At 39.2% G+C, this 22164-nt stretch overlaps 1 protein-coding gene and 1 pseudogene across 3 annotated transcripts in view; one reads left to right on the forward strand and one right to left on the reverse strand.

Annotated features, from left to right (window-relative positions):
* Positions 1-22164, reverse strand: part of LOC126481424 (RNA-binding protein Raly-like) — a 440289-nt gene that overhangs the window by 240833 nt on the left and 177292 nt on the right. The window lies entirely within an intron of this gene.
* On the forward strand, positions 18105-18222 carry LOC126483002 (5S ribosomal RNA; annotated as a pseudogene).

The raw sequence follows: 22164 nt of genomic DNA on the forward strand, positions 1-22164 counted from the left end.
AAACATTTGCCACGCGTCTGCTTTACTTTTACAAACAGTTAGATTTTCTTCATGATAATAGGATGCCAGTTGCTTGGTTGTCCTGTGCACTGAGAAAATAAATCATTATGTGGCATGAAATACAGGGCGTTTCAAAAAGAAAGAGCAGATTTCAAACATTTATTTCTCAAAAACTACAAATGATAGAAACACAATTCAAACGTTTCTTGTCAGAGAAAGGTTCAAAGTTTTTCAATGGTCCGCGCAGAAGTTCCATGCAAATCCGCAGTGGCGCTGGCGTTTGTTTGTAGGAAAATGGCGACGACACCACAGGAACGATCATTTTGTGTGCTGCAATTTGCAAAGTTAGAGTCCATTGTTGGTGTGCAACGTGCATTCCGCCGTCAATTCAACAAACAGCCGCCTCGTCATAAGCAAATTTATGAGTGGCATCACAGATTCGTAGAAGATGGTTGCATCTGCAAGCGAAAAAGCACGGGTCGTCCACGCACATCGGATGAAAATGTCGAGCGTGTCCGTGCAGCTTACGAAAGGAGCCCTAGAAAATCCACGGCACGGGCAAGTCACGAACTAAACATGTCTAAAACAACGGTATGGCGCGTTCTGAGTAACCGTCTGCACATGAAGCCGTACAAACTGCAGTTATTGCAAGCATTGCGTCCTGACGACCACAACAAAAGGTTCGAATTTTCAACTGCAATTCTACAGGACATGGAAGAGGACAATTTTGCCGAACGATTAATTTTTTCAGATGAATCAACGTTTCACATTTCTGGTAAAGTTAATCGGCATAACGTACGAATTTGGGCGAGTGAAACTCCGAGGGACGTTATTCAACATGAAAGAGACTCACCAAAGGTTAACGTCTTTTGTGCAATTTCGGTAAACAAAGTTTATGGACCTTTCTTTTTCATGGAGAAAACTATCACAGGAACCATTTACCTGGACATGTTAGAAAACTGGCTATTTCCTCAACTTCAGGAAGATTCAAATCACTTCATCTTCATGCAAGATGGCGCCCCACCACACTTCTCTGAACCTGTACGACGGTACCTAAATAACACCATTCCAGGACGGTGGATTGGAAGAGCAGGAGCACAAGATCAATGTCATCGTCTGTGGCCTCCCAGGTCACCAGACCTTACTCCCTGCGATTTTTATTTGTGGGGGTACATAAAGGACTGTGTTTATGTCCCACCTATGCCCGCTACTCTTCAAGAGGTACGACATCGAATTGTTGCGGCCGTGAATTCGGTAACTAAAGACCAGTTGCGTCGTGTGTGGCAAGAAATGAGATACCGGTTTGATATTTGTCGTGTAACAAATGGTGCTCATATTGAGGTACAGTTTTGATATTTGTTGTGTAACATTTGGTACTCATATTGAGTGAAGGACCGTTGGAATTGTGTTTCTATCATTTGTAGTTTTTGAGAAATAAATGTTTGAAATCTGCTCTTTCTTTTTGAAACGCCCTGTACTACTACCGAATTTTGATACATTAATTTTAATTTCCAAGAAACGAAAGCTTCGTTCGGACGCATATGATAAACGGTGAGCGCACCCCGTCCCGTTGACATTCCACTCCCACGCATATAATTTGTTTCTTCTGGAAGCCATCTGCAACTATTTTGCTTCAGCAATATGTGAGCAGTGCTAATGACCTTAAATTTTATCATAACATCAATACTTCATATTTTCGTCATCCTAATAGACAGCAACTTACAGAAAAGTACATCAGACCAGTCAGAAGGTCGTAGCTGTAACAAAAATCCGAGTTTGGTAATGTCATATATATATATATAGTCACTATTGCCACCTAGAATAACTCTGAAAGTATAATAATAGAAGAAAAGTTTGTGGGGCAAATGTTGCATGGGACAACGGGGGCCCATAATATGACGTTGGTGTTTTGTTGCTAGGTACGGTCGCGTCAGAGATATGAAGGCCAACTTTCTTTTTTAAATGGGTTGTTATAGTTTGGTACTTATTTTCCGATAGCGGCTATCGAGACGAATCCAATGATGTGCAACAGTAAGGTCTTTGAACGTCAAAAAGGTGGAATGAACGTCAATTTACAGAAGGTGTTCGAAGTGATAACCAATGCTATCAGTGCAGTGCTGCAGTCTTCTTATGCACATGTTCTGACAATTCTTTCTCGTATATCTTTCAAATAGTAAGTATTCTCCGAATACGGCGTATCCGTCTAACGTGCCACTGAAATGTACACACAATTCAACGGTTTTGCAATACAACACTAGTAGGAACAGTAAGACTACTATCGTCGAGTCAAGTGAATGTGAATGATGTATTCCTTAAAAGAAGAAGTCAATATGCTTCTCATTTACGGAGAATGCCACCGGAATTCAGTGAGAGCTAGAGCTTTATACGCTGAAAGATATCCTCAACGTACTCACGCTACACATCGTATATTTCAATATGTATCTGATAAATTGAAAACAACTGGATCTTTAACGCATCGGAAAGATATCCGGCAAAGGAAAGTTACTAACGAGGAAACGGAAATTTGTACTCTTGCCATTGTAGTTCGAGATCCTTGTGTTAGTTCGCGTCAAATCGCAAGGGAATCTGGCATGAGCCGTAGTAGTGTTGTTCATATTCTGCACCGCCATAAATATTATGCTTACCATATCAGTCCCCACCAAGAATTCTGCCGATGGACTCAACTTCAGATTCAGAGGGATGACATATTTATTAATTTGATTTTATTTACCGACGAGGCTACATTCACGAACCATGGAAATTTTAATTTGCGTAACATGCAGTATTGGGCAACTGAAAATCTATGTTCGCTGAGACAAGTTGCACACTAAAAACCGCCGGCCGCGGTGGTCTCGCGGTTCTAGGCGCGCAGTCCGTAACCGTGCGACTGCTACGGTCGCAGGTTCGAATCCTGCCTCGGGCATGGATGTGTGTGATGTCCTTAGGTTAGTTAGGTTTAAGTAGTTCTAGGTTCTAGGGGACTGATGACCACAGCAGTTGAGTCCCATAGTGCTCAGAGCCATTTGAACCATTTGAACACTAAAAATCGTGGTCGGTGACTGAATGGTGTGGGATTCTGGACGATAGTATTATAGGCCACTATCTCATCGAAGGAAACCTTAATGGTAGGAAGTACACCTAATTGCTGCAAGAAACATTAGCTCTGTTATTGGAAGAAATACCTTTAGAAACAAGGAACAGAATGTGGTATCAACACGATGGGTGTCCGGCACATCTTTCGCTGATGGCTAGAAAGTAATTGCACATACAATTACCAAACCGTTGAATTCCACGCGGAGAAGATGTGTCGTGGCCGGCTCGTCCCCAGACTTGAGGTCTCTGGATATTTATCGTGGAGATTCGTAAGAGGCATTGTTTATAAAGACGTCCAGCTACACCTGCAGATACGCGAGAGAGTATTGTCAGAGCAGGTGATTCGATAAGTGCCGATGTGATAAGGAATACCACTCCATCCATGATAACAAGATTGCAGCACTGCATTGATACCAATGGTCATCACTTCGAACACCTTCTGTAAATGGACGTTCATGCCACCTTTTTGACCGTCAAAGACCTTACTGATACACATCATTGGATTCGTCTCCACAGCCGCTATCATAAAATAAGTACCAAACTATAACATCCCATTTAAAAAAACGTAGTTGACCTTCATATCTCTGAAGCGACTCCATCTAGCAACAAAAAACCAACGTCATGTTATGGCCCCCATTGCCCCATGCAACAACTTCTGTCCCACAAACTTTTCAGCTCCTATCATACTCTTGGATTTATTCTCGGAGGCAATAATTAGTGACCCACCCCATATATATATATATATATATATATATATATATATATATATATATATATATATATTTGTGTGTGTGTGCAACATAAGCTGCCTAATGCAGCCTTTGGAATTGTCATATATATGGTAACATAAGCTGCCTAATAAAGAACCAAATAATAATATAGACTGCCTAATAGAGATCCTAATAGTTTATTTACTTGATGCCAGAGTAGTATCAGGCAGATGCACTTCATCAGAGACATATAAAAATATTAATTTCTTAGCACATGTCATTGATGTCTGCCAGTAACAGCCATATATTCATTTAACTATACCGTAAGACGTGTATATTTCTATTGTCTATTGTCAAACCACAATTTATGAAAGATGTTTACATTTTATTAATAGGATTAAGTAGGAATAATTAATATTTGTCATGTTGGAAATAATTGTGGAAGCAGGGAATGTCTGCACCGAACTATTGTTGGCAGGAGAGACCGCAATTGATATAATTTTAAAAAGGGCGGGAGAGACCGCTTATGGATACATTTTAAGAAAAGAGCGGGAAAGACCGCGCACTGATACATTTTGTAATGGTAGCAGGGATTGCCTGCACCAGAAAGCATTGCTGGCTGGAGAGACCGCACCTTAGCGTTCGTAGGAAGTCAGTAGTAAGAGAGAAGCGAGTCGGTAGCCGGTCTGAAGCGAGAGGTTGAGAGGAACGGTGTGTCTGCCAGCCACCAGCTATGATTTACAAGAGATTATAAACGGATGTACAGAGACATCAGCTAACTGATATCTTAAGAGAAACTAATATTATTGAATTATTTTTTTGACCAACTCAAGACTACTGAAGGTATGTTTGCGCAATGCTAATATTGTAAAATGTAAGTCCCATTTGAACGTTTGCATAATCATTTCATTCAGAATATAATTAATTTTTGCCAACAATGTTGTATTACTGATTATAATCCATCCCAAAAACCATCAACGTAAAACTTTGCAAAATTGTATTGTTGTCAAGAAAAAGTTTAACTATGAATTACGTAACGTCAGTTAAATTAATTAAAGAATAATGTGGCTTTGCTATTAAAGAATAACGTCAGCTTTGGTAATAAATACAGCCACTTATTATGACAGCCCACCAGCAGCTAATAAAGTATTGTAAAACAGAATCAGCATATTCATGTCGTAGTTCGATGTAGCAGTCAGATGGCGATCCAGTAACAGTAAAAAAGGTAAGGAACATTTTTGGGTTATTGCAGATAACGACTGAGGGCCACGACGACACACTCTATGATTCGTCGAAATAATCAGAAAATCACTTTTAATAAGAAGCATTTCAATTTGCATGCGAAGGTTGAGAAAGAGAATAAATTTCAGAGGGAAGATTTCATTTGTTATTATTAAGCAAGAGATAGAAATCCTAAGAGAAGGTTTCATAGGTTATTGTAAAAGGGAAGGTTGCGTAACAAAAGAGATACAGAGGAGACGGGACGGTTTCAATATGACAGTTTAAATCAGTATATTAATTTTGTGGTTTAAGCACTTGTGAACGGTGATGTGTTTAACTACAGATCCATCACATTTCCTCCTCAGTATTTCCAAAACGTGGGTCCCAAATATAGGGCATATAAATAAAGAAAAATAATTTCTATACCAGTCAGAGCAAGATACTTATCATTCAGACGTCTTAATTTTGTAGCGACATCATCAGTAAAATACTGCTCATGCATATTTAAAATGTGAATCTAATCGCACATTATCCTTAAAGGCACTTCATAACGGCGTGCGGGGTTCATAAATCGTTAGAGACTGTCTTTTTTTTCCTCCGCGCTTAAGATGTTCACTGTGACAGTATCATTAAGTACGAAAGAGAGTTCATTTCGTAGACCACTGGTGTCAGAGATGAATGACTGATTCTCTATCTTACGTCTTGCTTTTCTTCCTCTGACTTCGTACTTGGCACGGAAAATACCTACGTATCAAGCGGGTTGCCACCTATTCAGCTGTCCAGAAGTTGGTCGCGACATTTGTGACAGAGGTGCGTCTAGCAGCCACCTTCAGCAAGTAATTTTGTACGCATATTATCGACATAAGCACTCCAAGATATAGAATTTTACCCCGAGTGTGGTGAGTTGCTGACATATGTTACTCATGATATAAATCATAGTCGTGACGGGAAACTGGGAGAAAGACTCTTACATAATCTGAACAAAAGACCAGATAATTTTCCATTGTGACTGTACAGCAAGCAAGTTAACCGTTACGTAAGGCAAGAAGTTCCTTTTAAAGTAACCTGTAGGAAAATGAATAGAAGAGGAAGCTGAGAGAGTTAGTAAAGTGAAATACGATGGAGTTACAAAAGCTGTGGAAGGCCAGAAATCTACTCCCGTCTTGTATTTGTTTTCATTACATTAATCGGGTAATAGGTGTGTCAGATAGCATAGTCAGGTACATCAGTGAAGGTTCAAATTTCCCGTAGACGCTCCCACAATGTGGTGGAAAAAATGCTCTAGCTATAAAGCCTCATGTATCTTTGATTCGTAATAGAACCATATCAATTAATCTAAGAAGAGCCACGAGTGTTTTCGATGGCCAAGGCAATCTTTGGATTTTATCTGCCGTTCGTGTATGCTCTGCCTAATAAATTCGTGTCTGCACTCGGACCAACAGCCGTCAGGCTTAAAGGCATTTAAATTTTATATACACTATTTTTTGTCATCAAATAGACAAAATACTGGTTCAAATGACTCTGAGCACTATGGGACTTAACATCTGAGGTCATCAGTACAGCAGAACATAGAACTACTTAAACCTAACTAAGGACAACACACACATCCATGCCCGAGGCAGGATTCGAACCTGCGACCGTAGCGGTCGTGTGGTTCCAGACTGAAGCGGCTAGAACCGCTCTGCCACACCGGCCGGCCGTCAAATAGACATGTTGTAGAATCCTTTTCACCTCGAAAACTGAAATAAAAAAATTATATCTAGGAGGGGCCAAAGATACTAATTAATATGCCGTAATTGAAGACATACCAAATCTGTCTTTTATCGCTGCCTGATTTCAGCTGTATTCCTCTCGGCAGCGCACAGCGTTTTCGTATAATCCCTCTTGCCTGTTGTAGCCTTGATAGAGTACAAAGGTGCCTACGTAGTCGTCCTTGAGTGTGTTAAATAATCTTTTCGTTATTCTATATTGTCACTTTTAGCACTTTCTATGTACAGACTATGTTTACTGAGGGAGAGTAAATTTTTCGATCATACAAATGAAAAGGTAAAATTCAACGGCTAAGGCATTTTATTACAATCTTTCGTGAATATCCTTTTGTGAACACTTTAGTATTGTTAATTTATAAATTACTACAATTAAGAAAAAGCTTCGATTTGAACCTGCATTCGTAATACGGTGTCCGTGGCTATATTTAGTCCAACAAACGTATCTATAAATTGTATTAAATAATAAGTTAAAATACTGAAATGGTTACCGAGCCATAAATACCGTTTTTCTTGCTGTAGGAAATAATTGTTTTATAACTACAAATATTGTATTATTTTATTTTTGTCATACATCCCTTTGCCATACATCCTTTTAGATAAAATATTAATCTAATTAATTAATTATATTATGTTTCAATATTCCTCTTAGAAAAACTCAAATTATTCAAAATTTTATTGAATTAGTTACTCGTGTATTATCCCTACTTGTTATGATGAATTTGTGACAGACTTATAGTTGAGAGGACTTGCACACTCAGCAGTATAGTTGTGTTGTTGCGATCTCACTCAGTGAGATACACTTAACGACATAATTTGTGAACAGTGAAGTTTCTGCATCTCGTGTTCAAATACCTTTTTTTACGTTTTTACGAAAAAATAAAACACTCACTGGACAATGTAGCATCCTCTTCACCTCTAACATTAATATGAATAAACTACATCTAGTAGCGACCGGAGATAATAATTAATATGCTGCAAGTAAACAGATACGGACTCTGTCCATCACTGCCCAATTTTAACTGTTTTCGAGATTCGTCTAAATTTTTTTCTCTCGGCACCGCACAGCGCGCTCATACAATATCTCTCTCCTCTTTTAGCCTTGATAATTTGTACATGTGCCTTCGTGGTCGTCCGTGGTTATATACGTTAAATAGTCTTTTTTATTATGTTGCAATGTAAAATCAGCCGTGGTTAGAAGCTGCTATATAAAGAACGATATTATCTTTAAGGGACAACTAATTTTCCGATTAAAAAATGAAAATGTAAAATTGAATGCCCGTGTCTTTTTGTTATATGCCTTAATGAACATCCTTTGATAACAAGTTGGCAGTGTTTGTGTTATATATTCCCATCTCTTTCGTGTAACATGTATACTATAATGGTTTTAAGACGGCCATACATTTGATGTGTGTGTGTGTGTGTGTGTGTGTGTGTGTGTGTGTGTGTGTGTGTGTCGGCCGTAACTTTGATGTATGTGTGTGTGTGTGTGTGTGTGTGTGTGTGTGTGTGTGTGTATGTGTGTGTGTGTTTCTGTGTGTGTAGAGGGGAGCGGGTTGTATATAACACGTGTACCCGACGTTTAGTTGTCACCTGCCGGAATATTTTTCTCAAGTGGTCTACATTATACGGCCTTTCCATCGCTACTTTTTGGAGTTCGCACATAGTGTTTTGGGGAATAATTCTTCAACATATATACATTCGAAATATAATTAAATTTCATGGTTTTTTGACCGTCCCCCTGCTGCTCCCCCCCGAGAGACAGGGTGACGGTAAAAAAAACTCGACTTTTCTTTACTACGGAATTCGAATGTATATACATTGAAGAGTTATTCCCCAAAATATTATATACGAACTCCAAAAAGCAACGATTCTGTGAGGGTTCGAAGCTAAAGCAAACGGCGAATTGGAAAGTTATAAACACAAAACGCCATTGCCCCTAGCCGCTATAGATGCCATCACCGCTATTTGTACCGATCTGAGTAATTTGCTGGAGCGCTGTTTGGGCGATTTTACTCAAAATGCGAACGAAAGTGTCAATAGTTTGATTTGGTGATACGCTCCAAAAATTGCATCCAGATGAAGCGAAATTGCCAACATTGCATCAAATTTGGCCGTATGTCTATTCAATGTAGGCCATACTGCATTAATGTAAGTGGCAAATGCCGTTAAAATGGAAATTGGCGATGAAATTCACCGATTCTGTGAAAACAGAGACGCCAACGGTGATGCGCTCAGCGACTCTGAGGATGAAAATGAAGGGTTATCAGGTCAAAAGTAGCAAAAAAGCGGCCATTCACTAGCCGGGGCGATAGTTATTATGGATCAGGCATCGACGATATCCGTAAGTTTCAAGCATTGTCGCTTCTTTTATATGATAAATACTTGCCAACCTTTAAACACGTTTTTCTCAAAACCATATTTTTCGGCATGGTTGTCATCGCCCACGCTACAATTTTCATTTGTTTTTAATGAATTCTGGTCCCTCTTGAAGCAAATTGAATTCTCTTCAGTTCATCATACGTTGATATTTAATATTTTTCAGCCGAAAAAGAGAGGTCCAAAAACTGCCATTTCTTCAAATATTTATAATTTCGCCATATTTTCTTTGTAAATCCCTACGATGAACTAAAATTACATCTGTAATGATCAGGGTGATATGTTAATTTCATGCTTCAGATAATCACAACCGGAGTTACAGCGATAACCGTCGATCTACCTCCTTTCAGAGATGCCTCGGTAAAATCTCATTTACACAGTGAAGGTATAAAATTTTTCAATAAGAAAAGTACCAATAAAAACTTCAGTGCATGCTTTATTCATTGTAGCAAATCCCATTTGACGACTACATTCCTGTTCGGAGGAAAAAAATCTTGAATTTGAGCAATATATTTGTCCGTCACCCTGTCGTTCCCCCTTAATTGGAATCTATTACATTGTATTTACGATTTCTTCCCTTAGTTTAACGTATTCAATTAGGCTAATCTCTCACTCAACAACTAATTCTTTCACTGACAGTGTATAGGTTGATATTTCTACTGTTATACATTTTAGTTTAAATATTAATGCACATGTGATTACTAAGTGACCTTTGTCACGCACGTCACTCTTAATAAGTTAATATTTTAGACTTTCAACTGGCGTGATTAATGACAAACCTCTCTTGTGTGTGTATGTGTATGTGTGTTTGTGTGTGTGTGTGTGTGTGTGTGTGTTTGTGTTTGTGTGTGTGTGCAATTTGCTGCATTTTTTTCTACAGGAGGCATGTACTCTCTTTGACTGCATATGGGACAACTCTCCGACATGACATTAATACAACCATAAACGACTGAAATGAATTGTCTATGTCGTTTTTCTTTACATATGTAATAAATTATATTCTTTTGTTTAATTTTCAGTCACACTGCAAAATGGTTGTTACTATTCAATCCACTTCGCAGAGTAAGCACATGTCTGGTAACTTAAACGGTGAAAACTGTTTCTTTTGTATAAATATGCTAGTAAGATCTGGAACTATTTATACTTAATTCTGTGATACACATTTGAAATAGTTTCTATCACAAAGCATAACATTGGTAGGCAGCACGGCGTAAGGAAGTGAAACTGAACACCATTTTTTTAGATTTTAAATTTATTTATTGTATCAGGAAACTAATCACAAATACAGATCAAATTAGCCATACACAGTAATGATGTCTTAGTGCGTTCTTCATGAAGCATACATGGGCTATATCCCGTGTACCAGACAATCACAATGTTTCGTTATACGCTGAGGACTTACAAGCTAACACCACATGGTCGTGAATGAATGATCTAAGTCAGATGGATTGTATCAAAGAGGGTTTTCGCGTTTATAGGGTGAGACAGGCAGAAATCATTTCAAAAACATATCGGGTGTAGACTAATTAACGCTCTGTTTTGAGAGAAACGTAAAAGTCATGTGTACAAAAGGTTTGCTTGAAAATATTACATTCAGTAAAAATCCAAAAATATTCGTGAAAGCAAATGCAAGTTGCTTTCACCTGTCTCTTTCCACAACGTGATGTAAGATATCCTGAAACTGTAGATACATTGCCGGCCGTGGTAGCCAAGCCTTTCTAGGCGCTTCAGTCTGGAACCGAGCGACCGCTACGGTCGCAGGTTCGAATCCTGCCTCGGGCACGGATGTGTGTGATTTCCTTAGGTTAGTTAGGTTTAAGTAGTTCTAAGTTCTAGGGGACTGATGACCTCAGATGTTAAGTCCCATAGTGCTCAGAGCCATTTGAACCATTTTGTAGATACATTCATAACATGTTTGTTCTTACACGATGTTGAATTAAATAGTTTGGCAGTTCTTGAACAATGTCCCTTACCGTGCCTACGTTACAAGACACATAAAGGAGAAAAACGTACGAGTCTTCACCAGTATTTCATCACATGATTAATCACAGTAGCAGACACTAAGAAAATCTTGTTTGTATGAATTCTGTATTCGTGGAACAGACTGGTGTGTGTGTGTGATGACATAGACACTGTAGGTAAGAGCTGACTTATTCCAAAAGGTTTGTTCAAAAAGGTACGTCACTAAACCTCCTCGGAAAAATTTTATTCAGGAAATAAAATAGGCACACATAGTTGCTAAGCCAGTGGTGTATATTACTGTTCCACACAGAATGGTTGTCTGAACATTTGTTCCATTTGTAAACCAATCTACGGAAACCGGCACAAAAGAAATCAGGATCCAGGTCTAGGAGCCACTTAAAAATAGCTTCCTGAACGTCGGCGTCTGTTCTCAAAGGCATATCGCTCAGGTGCTTCTTAGACGTTACGAAGAGATCAAAGTTACTTGATATGAAGTCTGGGATGTATGGAGGGTGCTCCAGTGCAGTCCATCAGAAATTCCTGATCAGGTCGTGATCAACCGAAGCTTCATGCGGTCGGGAGTTGTCGTGCAACAACAAGAAATTTTTCGAAAACAACCCTAGTCGTTTCCTCTGCATCGTCTTCTGCAACCGCTCCGGAGTGGCATAACATCTGGCAACATCCACGGTCTCCCATTTCTGAGTAAATGAACAAGCAGGCTATCCCAAGAACCCAAAAGGACTGTGGTCGTAAAGTTCTTCACGGATACCGTTGTTTTGAACTTATAGATGGATGGCTTGTGAGAGGGGGCAGGGGGGGGGGGAGGGGTTGTAGGAGGAAAGTGATACTTCCTTCACGTGATACACAACGTTTAGACGCATGTGACGATAGACAATCCCATTCGCTAGGCTTTATTCTCGTCCGCAAGTTGTCAGGGTACCATCAAGTGCTCGTCTCCCGGTAGTCCAGTGCTCATCATCCACTATAAGGGTACTACATGATTAAAAAAGTATGGCGACTATTAATATGGAGTGACAACTGCGGAAGCGCTACATAATGTGGCTCATCTTGTCGGCGTATTCCATGTTTTTGAAGCCACTGCAAAAGCGGCGCCTCACTATCGCTGAACTTCACCTGAGTACTCGTCGTGTACATTGGCAGTAGTAATCAAGAAGAAATTATATTTCTTGTTAACGGAGATTTAGTGCAGACAAAACAAACAAAATGTCCACTAAGATTTCCTGAGAAAAAGAAAAAAAATTTTGTCTCCTTCTTTGGCCTCAACGGAACAACTATTGGCAGTCGCAGACATTTATTTTGCAGAACTCAGGAAGGAACGTTGTGTAGCGTTACGGAATGACAATTAATAATAAAATGTCATCTACAAACTATCAATATTTTTTTCAGTTACGGTTCCGTACATCGTTTAACATAATGTTAATAACTAGCGTATATCTCTATAAAACTGTCCAACTGATTTCCTTCCATATAGTTTTAAGGTAAAAGCCAGCTAAAAAAGTAGGCCCTAGTTTTGAAACATAATCGTTTGTATCAGTAATAGAGAAACCTATTTCTAGTATTTCTAATTAGTATGTTAAGGAATAGCAACGGTTAACATAAGGCTGGCCAATGAAATGGAATGATTTAAAATAATCATTTAACTAAAAACGTATTTTTAATACATCATTTTTTAAACTGGACTAAAAATTACAAACTAATTTCTCCTAGCGCCTTGCAGATTGCTAACTCCATACACATTACTGATTGTGAATTTTTAATAGCTATGAAAGTACTTGTCAGATTTAAATCGAAAAATATAGGGCCCATGCAAGAGATAATAGTAAGTTAGTAAACTAATCATGCATCAGTTATTAAGTTGAATAATAGCAAGGCGATGAACTATTCATACGTCAATTATGAATTGCGTGCACCCCACGATTTTCCTAATAAATCTTACATGTTTCCTCACAGCAACTAAAAATCCACAAACACAGATATTCAGGACTACCTGTATGGGTCTAGGAATCTGCGTGGGACTAGGAGAAATTATTTTATATTTTTCAGTATTATTTAATGATGCAGAATATTAAAAATTCGTTTTCATTTACATAGTTATTTGCTGTTTCTTGATCTTGTATGTGCGAAATTTTTCAGTCGATCTGAAACGTTTTGATGAGATAACTACACATACATTTTGTACATTTCAGGAGTATTTCAGTTTCTCTTCACTTTACTCAACCAGTACATTGGTTCGTTCTGCATACGTCTCGCGATTGTGAATAAAAAAGTTGAAAATTGTAGAGATTCGAGCTGACATGGAGGCTAACCACCAGTCGTTCTGCTCATGAACTATACGGTATACTATAAGGGCAGTGAAATGAGAACGAAGCAAATGGAAAGAGGTAAGTAAACTGTTTATTATTTCAAAAGTGATCGCCGTTAACTGTCAAAACATTTATCCCACTGTGAGACAACAATGCTTGTATGTAGTAGTGCTGAAGGTTGCTTCCGGAACCATAATTGTACCCATTGGGCGCACCTCTTCTTCTGAAGCAAATCGACGGCGATAAATGTGTTTCTTATAGGCTTCAAAAGAATAGGAATCGTATGGGAAGAGATAGGAACTGTGTGGGGGATGTGTGTGGATTCCCAGCGAAACTTATGCAGTGTACTCGAAATAACAGGCACATCATCTCCGGGAAAATCATCATGCCCTTTCTCTTTGGCTACAATTTCCATATTTTGGGACTCCTGAAGAAGGACATTCGTGGCTGTCGATTTGCTTCGGACGAAGAGATGCACTCCTGTGTACCATCATGGTTTCGTAGGCAACCGCAAGCATTTATCCACTAAGCCTTTGATCTTCTTTTCTCTCTGTGGGTTAAATACTAAACAGTTTACCTACTTTTTCCATCAGTTTGGTTTTCATGTGACTGCCCCTTATACCCTTGTGCGTATTGTGAAGTCACAAACCTACATTTCTGAACATCCTCGCAGCACTTTGAAATTTTATGAAGATGTGACTGAACATTCGTGGTCGTCTTCTGGAATACATCGTGTTTGCGATTCCTTTCAGCTATGGCACTCGTTCTTATCATAGACACTGAATCGTTCTGAAATACGCAAGCGGCCATGCAGTAATAAAAATCGTAGGCCGCGAATTACACTCCATTTTCCTGATTTTTGTAAAAAAATTCCGGTTTATGTTGTGATTTTTAGCTTGCAGAATTTGAGTATTCCTTCGCTACATAGTACTTTCGTTGAAGAACGCCTCTGTTTTTCAAGAATTTTTTCATCGTTAATTCGTTTCACGAACGATTAGACACATATCTTGTTTTGATTTTTAGTACTCATCCTTGGGGACAATTGTTTCTTCATTCTTATGATTTCTTTGCACAAAAGAGGAAAGTCGTCGTACGCAAACAAAGCAATGAATGGTAGCATTAGAAAGAACCTGTAGCGACCACCTTGGTGAACTGTGGTGTAACTGCCTCTCACGTGAAGGGTAAATTGTTATAATTTTACGGAATGTTTCATGAGGGGAGTGATTATTTCACCCTGAATCCAGTTATTGTTTGGAGATCTGTGTTGTAAAATTTCCTTCCAGAGACAAAAAGTAACCTCGATGATCTGCTTTTATTATTATTATTATTCATTTAATTACTGTTTAATTATTATTAGTATTACTGATTCAAGGAATTAGTTCTTTAGTATTCAGTCCTTCTAAGAAAAGAGTTTAGGTCTTTGAAATGAATAAATAACCAAATAGATTTCACTAGACGACGTTTATGTTCAGGGGATTGTGCATGGTTGACTATAGATTTGCTGTTGCACGCTGACTGTAAGCTGTACTCGATGTCTTTTCCGGTCGTCAAAATACGTGCTGAATATGTAGGAATCTTAGTATACGTTAACTGCGGTCCAATTCTCCTTTCTATGGAAGTCTGTCCGTCGAAGTGGATTTGTTTAAAAGTCTTTAAATTAATGACCGTAGAGAGTTTGCAGGTTCGAGCTTCCACAGTCCAAAGAAATGTTTCGTAGGCATCCACAGATATCTGAAAATGCGAAACCATAATATGGAGACTAATTTACGCAATACACATCTTGTTTATACTGCCGAAAAATTGATCTGTTGGCTTATTATTCTCGCACAAAGTCAGAAAATGCCCTTCAACTAAAGATGGCCGTCTCGCAACAGTGCCTTCTCTCTTAAGCCATAATACATTCGTCCATACTCATTAAGATCAGAAGCTAGACTACATCTTTTCACCACAATAGTTAACATTGAAACAAAGCTCTCTTAATTCAAGGAATATAGAGAGCGTCAGCGATAATGCTGCTTCCTTGCAGTCAGTTGCACGTGAGTACGCTTCAAATATTGTTTTTCCACCGTGTGTACATTACGCACGCCACGGGACTATAAGTCCCACCGCCACACCTTCACCTGCCCATGAATTTTTCTGCCTGACTCATGTAGTACTATCACCGTCAGAGGGTGGTACGGGACTACAAGTCCCACCGCCACACCTCCAAAGTGAATTGCAGTGACGCAGTCACTGCCCTGTGGAAATTTACTGCCTCACCAACACAGTTAGACCGCAATAGACCGGTGATGCTGTATTGTAACATATCACCCCGGACTACAAGTCCATTTAAAAAAAACAAAAAAAAAAAAAAAAAAAAAAAAAAAAAAGTGTGTACATTATTACCGCGTGTCGCAAACCGCTACAGTGGTAAACTGCTGAGATGCGTCGAGTCGCTCTCTTTCGTTTGGATGGGCGAACGTGATAAGAGACGGACGCGTGCTGCCAAGACTGACGTGGATGACGTCAACGAGTTCAGAAAATAACATCAGTGACACGGCTGCGTGCTGCTAGTTCATCCACTGCGCTTCTGCACTGCCTTTGGAGGGTACTTCTTGGCGGTATGTAATATCTTGTCGGTACTGCGAAGGGGCACTACACGTAAGAACTGGTGAATCGAGATGATATAATGCGGCGGTGACACACAGTAGAGAGAGGCTCGGGGTAACATTTTATAGATCCACACCGAAGGCGTTCTGTTTGGTTTCAGTCGAGTGAACACTGTGGCTACAAGCCTATTACCAAACATGTGAGAATTTGGGGTAAACGCGACGTGCGTTTCGATGTAATTTTAGCACACCTCCTAAGCAGTGGGTGCCACTGGTCAACGCAATTGACACATGGGTAAGCAATCTCTGGATCGTCGTCTAACGGAAGAAACAGTAGTGTACGAAATGTACTTGAAAGTATAGCAGCTGTTCAGTGGGCGCTGGTTAGAAGTTCATGCCGATCTCTGTAATGTGTCCCAATCAGAAAGGAAAGATTTTGAAATCTAGTTTGAACCATTTCCGAAGTCTAATTGTTCGGAAGCCGGGACACAAAACAATGAACACCGCAGTAACACAATAGGGAAAGCATAATTTAAAAAATAACAGTACCAACGTTGAATTACCTCTGTTGCGGCGGATGGTCAGTTTAAGTTAATTTGCTTACCTGCGTTAATAGTCGTCTGTCTCAGAGTCTTCGTTGGCGAGCAGATAAGTTTGGTGACGACAAACGGTGATCGTGTGAAAATTGATGCGACAAAATAATATGCATCACACTAGAAAACATGAAGCGGACTTTGGTAAAGAAATTAAAGGTTTGACTTCTTCTGTATCGTGCAAATGTGCATAATGGCGTAAATCGACACGTCACTAAACTGATCTCCTTCCAACACAACTAATACTGAAACATAACAGAAATCTATGTCTCATTAATGAAAGGTAGCAGTGTCATTTATGATAAAGGAAACGTAGACTAAATCATAATTTACAGCTGTTATTTCAAATATGAACAAATATAAAAAAAGATGCTTACATTCTGAAAAGCAGAAGAGAACAGATAATAGGCGATTCGTGCCTCTCTTGTTTTGCAATATGAACGTGGAAAATAACAGCATCGATGATTGTGGAAATATTGTAGTGGTATTACACAGTTTTACCTTTACTTCTGTCAGGAAACATGCTCTACGTCTGCATGTAGACCTTAGCTTTTTATCCTTACAGGTTTGAGACTGTACAATCCCCTACTCTTAATCCACTAACTAACTCTATTCTGTCAGAACCACTGACTCCCTCCCCTATAGATTCCATAAGAATCGTATTCCCGTGAATAAAACATCGTTATACGTCTACTTAGTTTACAAATAACTTGATGTAATTATCTGTCGTCGCACATGTAACACTTTTGTTCTGAAATTTTCCCGTATGAACAACAACATTAGTAAGCGATAAACTGTCTCTTTTCATTATAATGTGAGGCAGTAAGAAAAGTAGTGAGGGTTTGACATTATGTTGAAAGTCTGCTGGAAGTCGCCAGCTACTACCATTATCAAACAGTAGATCAGTATAGCCTTGGTTAATTTGCCCTCCATTATAAGACAGGCTAGTTTTTAACGAATCTCAATGTTTATGACGTCGTATCTCCTGAACTATATGATGTTTTTTGGTTTCGTCATAAGTCCGCAAGCTGATTTGATGCGGCCCGCTACGAATTCCTTTCTTGTGCTAACCTCTTCATCTCAGAGTAGTACTTGCAACCTACGTCGTCAATTATTTACTGGATGTATTCCAATCTCTCTCTCTTCCTCTGCATTATTGCCCTCTACAGCTCCCTCTAGTACCATGGAAGTCATTCCCTCATGTCTTAACAGGTGTCCCATCATCCTGTTTTCCACGTATTCCTTTTCTCTCCCATTCTGCGCAGAACCTCCTCCTTTCTCACCTTACCAGTCCACCTAATTTTCAACATTCGTCTGTAGCCCCACATGTCAAATGCTTCGATTGCCTTTTGTTCCGATTTTCCCACATTCAACGTTTCACTACCGTACAATGCTGTACTCCAGCCATTCTCAGAAACTCCTTCCTCAACTTAAGGCCGATATTTGATATTAGTAGACTTCTCCTGGTGCCAACGGCCTTGCCGCAGTGGTAACACCGGTTCCCGTCAAATCACCGAAGTTAAGCGCTGTCGGGCTGCGCTAGCGTTTGGATGGGTGACCATCCGGTCTGCCGAGTGCTGTTGGCAAGCGGGGTGCACTCAACCCTTGTGAGGATAACTGAGGAGCTACTTGATTGAGAAGTAGCGGCTCCGGTCTCGGAAATTGACATACGGTGTGCTGATCGCATGTCCCTCCCATATCCGCATCCAGTGACACCTGTGGGCTGAGGATGACACGGCGGCCGGTCGGTCCCGTTGTGCCTTCATGGCCTGTTCCGGAGGAGTTTAGTTTAGTTTAGTTTAGACTTCTCTTCGTCAGGGATGCTCTTTTTTCCATTGCTAGTATGCTTTTGCTGTTCTCCTTGCTCAGTCCGCTTTTACTGCCTAGGTAGCAGAATTTCTTAACCTTTATGTACTTCGTGACCATCAATCCTGATGTTGTTTCTCGCTGTTCTCATTTCTGCTACTTCTCATTACGTTCCGTTTTTCTTCAATTTGCTCTTAATGCATACTCTGTACTCATTAGACTGTTCATTCCGTTCACCAGATCTTGTAATTCTTCTTCACTTTCACTCAAGATAGCGATGTCATCAGCGATTCGTATCATTGATATCCTTACACCTTGTAATTCCACTCCTGAACCTTACTTTTATGTCCATCGTTGATGTATATGTGCAATGGTATAATTTTACAGGTAAATTCAGCTGTGCTAAATAACAGCGAAATTGTGACAAGCAATAACTTTCATTCCTCATTTTATTTTGTGAGGGGTGTCAGCGGAAACGATTTCCGAAAAGGTTTGAAATTATTTATCGAAGTTTATTAGAAGTGGCTGAATCCCTTTTTCTCAAATACTGGATCAATACAGTCTCGGTAAATTTCGTGACGTTAGTTACGTTCCCCCAAGTTGTGTACACATTTTTACGTTTAATACTTCACTTATTGTCTTAAACTTTTAGCGTAAAATTATAAATTTTAATGAATATATTGTGACAGTATGATAAACTTTAAATTCAGTCCATAATTATATGAAGTACCGTACTGAAAATCGCATCTTTGTTGCCCTGAGTTCCGTTAGATAGATAGTGTGCAACTGTAATGGCGTTTAGTAATATAGGTATGTTCTACCTAGGTGATCAGTACATAGATGAGTGGCGAGCTAGATTTTCATCCCTCTGGTTTTTATAATAATAAACTAAATTTTAGGTATCGGGTGTGACAGTGTTCGGAGCGGGTTTCATGAGAAACCTCTTCCTACTCATAAAGTGACAGAGGGCATAAAAATTCGGCGAATACCATGAACAGTCCACTTTTTCAAGTATGACGCTGGTTAATACAGTAACTGTTAATTCAGAGAGATATTTTGAAATAATTCGTAACTTTCTCACACGAGAATGGGCCATTTTACCAGTGAACACATTTTCAACAGGATGGAGCTTCAAGCAACACCACGATAATTTCAATGAATACCGTGAATGGTTTGCAACCGGGTAGCTTCATTTCTCGGAACATTGATGTCCCACAGCTCCCTTGTACACCCCATTTAATTCCTCACCACTTTTATTATGGATGTGTCTCAGAACAAAGGTGTTTCGGGCTGTTTCAGACAAAACAACACGACCACTCAAACAACCGTGTGAGTTCGGTCATGCGAAAATACGTGTCAATATGCTGCAAAAGGTCAAGCAAAATTTCTCGTCCAGACGGCAACAATGTCGTACAACTGAGGACATTTGCCAAACGTGTGTATCTAGTAATATCCTTTTTATTATGCACAGAACTGCTAGTTATGTACTTCCAGTTAGAATATAACACGATGTTAAAAAATTAATTTTTCAACAACCAGTTACTTTTACCACGATGTCTGGCTGTGTGGTAGGTAGAAATTTTATAGTTGGTTTTAAACCAACTTCACGATGAGCATAACTCAGCACTGGGTGACAATGCGGGATTAACTCGCTTTGGTATCTAGTGTGTGACTGAAGATTCTTTATTTACCACTGTCATTTGCCGATCAACTAGACGCTTGAGACTTTTTAAATTAGACCTAAACTTCGTGACAAAGCAATATTAACTCTCTTTCTTGTCTGATGTATGGAAGAGGGTACTTTGTGTATCACTGCCGTTTCCCTCTTTTGCTGTTCCAGTCATGTAAATCGCTTCAGCGGGGATTCATGTTTTTACTCGATTGCAACTTAAAGAACGCTCTGGCTGGGCTATGCCAAAAATGTGAACCCACACGTTCTGGTCTCAATATTATCAAATGCTATTCGTAACGCAGATCTTGTTACATTGCTAAATGAAATAAGAATCCAGTTAAATAACGACATACTCTTTCAGTGGAAGACAAGAGGTCTACTCATTAGCATTACTTTTCTTTCTTTCTCTGATGCTGTCACAGCGCACTCGGTATGTTGCCCACGTTTTAGCTTCTGTACTGTTCTGTTGCTTGTTGTTTAGGCGACAATTCTCAGAATATCAGATCTGTACTGAATTTTGCGCGTACTCTGACGCACTCTTTACAGCTTGTTATTTCTACTTCAGACATCGTCATTTCCACTAGAATCGCAACTGCAACGAAGACCAGCAGAGACAAGATATACATTGTCTAGGTTTTCTCGCATTTACAATTGCCGTACCTCTTATGGTTTACTTGTTTCTTCGAGTACTGTATTTAAATTCTCCTCTACTGAACTATACAAAACGCATTTACTTCACAACCTGGTTTGTCGTTTGTAATATCCACGGCGGAAAGCCCTTTGACTACGTGTGTGTTTAACAGGAACACTATAATTAGAAGGAGCTTAAAGGGCAGAACAAATGGTCGTAGCTCTTCATATTACATAGTTAGGGGATAGCGCAACGTTAGTTCTTGTGTCACGTTATACACTTCTCGACACCTTTGAAGGTATAAACTACGTGTCAATATGTTTTCTCTTTTTCCCCCCGTAGAAGCACGAGCAACATTTGACAGCAATTAACGTTATTCATGGGAGTCTTCTATAACGCGTAATTACATCGCAGACGGTACATAGCTACCGAAAATCCCACTGTATATCGTCAACCATAGGAGACAGGAAATGCACTTCTACGTGCTCCATTTTTCGCTTTATGGCCGGCTCGCGAAACTCCTATTTCCGAAATCAAAACGCATTGTCGTTGTTATTCGATAGGAGTTTGCAACCTGTATTTATATGTCTCACAACTCCTTTTTTATATTGCCATAACTCTCTTTGATTTACTTAATATATATTTTCTGAATAATTTAGCTACAGGTACAGTTCAAGAACAATTAATCAGCGAAATAGTACTGTAATTCAGATTTTTAAGCATATATTTTTCGTTTTGTGCACTATCTCATTACGTTTTACTCCCGAAACAATACCTGTCAGGTTTCTGTGTACGGTAGATAATATATTAATAAGATAACGCCCTTGAGAAATCCAAAGTGTTTTCTGTATAGAGCAAAAAATATCTTTATGTCTATACAATCCTTTAATGCTTCTTACTATTCTCTGCAGATATTAACTTTCATGATAACTTCCCAGCTAACTGCAATTATATTCGTTGGAAAAGTTTCGGTAAAATAAAGTTACATACACGCAGGCTGTCGTTCTGAAGAAACTAATTTGATCAATATCGAACAATCATTTGACGTTACGGTTCATCGTAGGCCATTCCCCAAATGTTTATTTTGTTGATGATACAGTATTTGTCAGGTACTCCCTTCAATTTTCAAACAGTTTCATGTTAACAAGAAAGCGTTTACTTTATTTTCCACTTCAGCAAGAAGAAAGACATCTAGTGAGTTTTGCACTTACAATTAGTGTACACACGTTTAGTGGGCCGAACCACGTAACTTTCTATAGCATCGTAGAAACGAGGAAAATGAACATCCAGAGACTTTATCGTCGTCTCTTTAACGTTTACGTCGTCTGTAGACGATTTTACGGGAAGTTTCGCACTCAATTTGGGAGACACATAAAAGTCATTCTGTGTTTGATGAACATACCACACCTCTGGATTATT

The sequence above is a fragment of the Schistocerca serialis genome, chromosome 5 (assembly GCF_023864345.2).
Source record: "Schistocerca serialis cubense isolate TAMUIC-IGC-003099 chromosome 5, iqSchSeri2.2, whole genome shotgun sequence".
NCBI lineage: Eukaryota > Metazoa > Arthropoda > Insecta > Orthoptera > Acrididae > Schistocerca > Schistocerca serialis.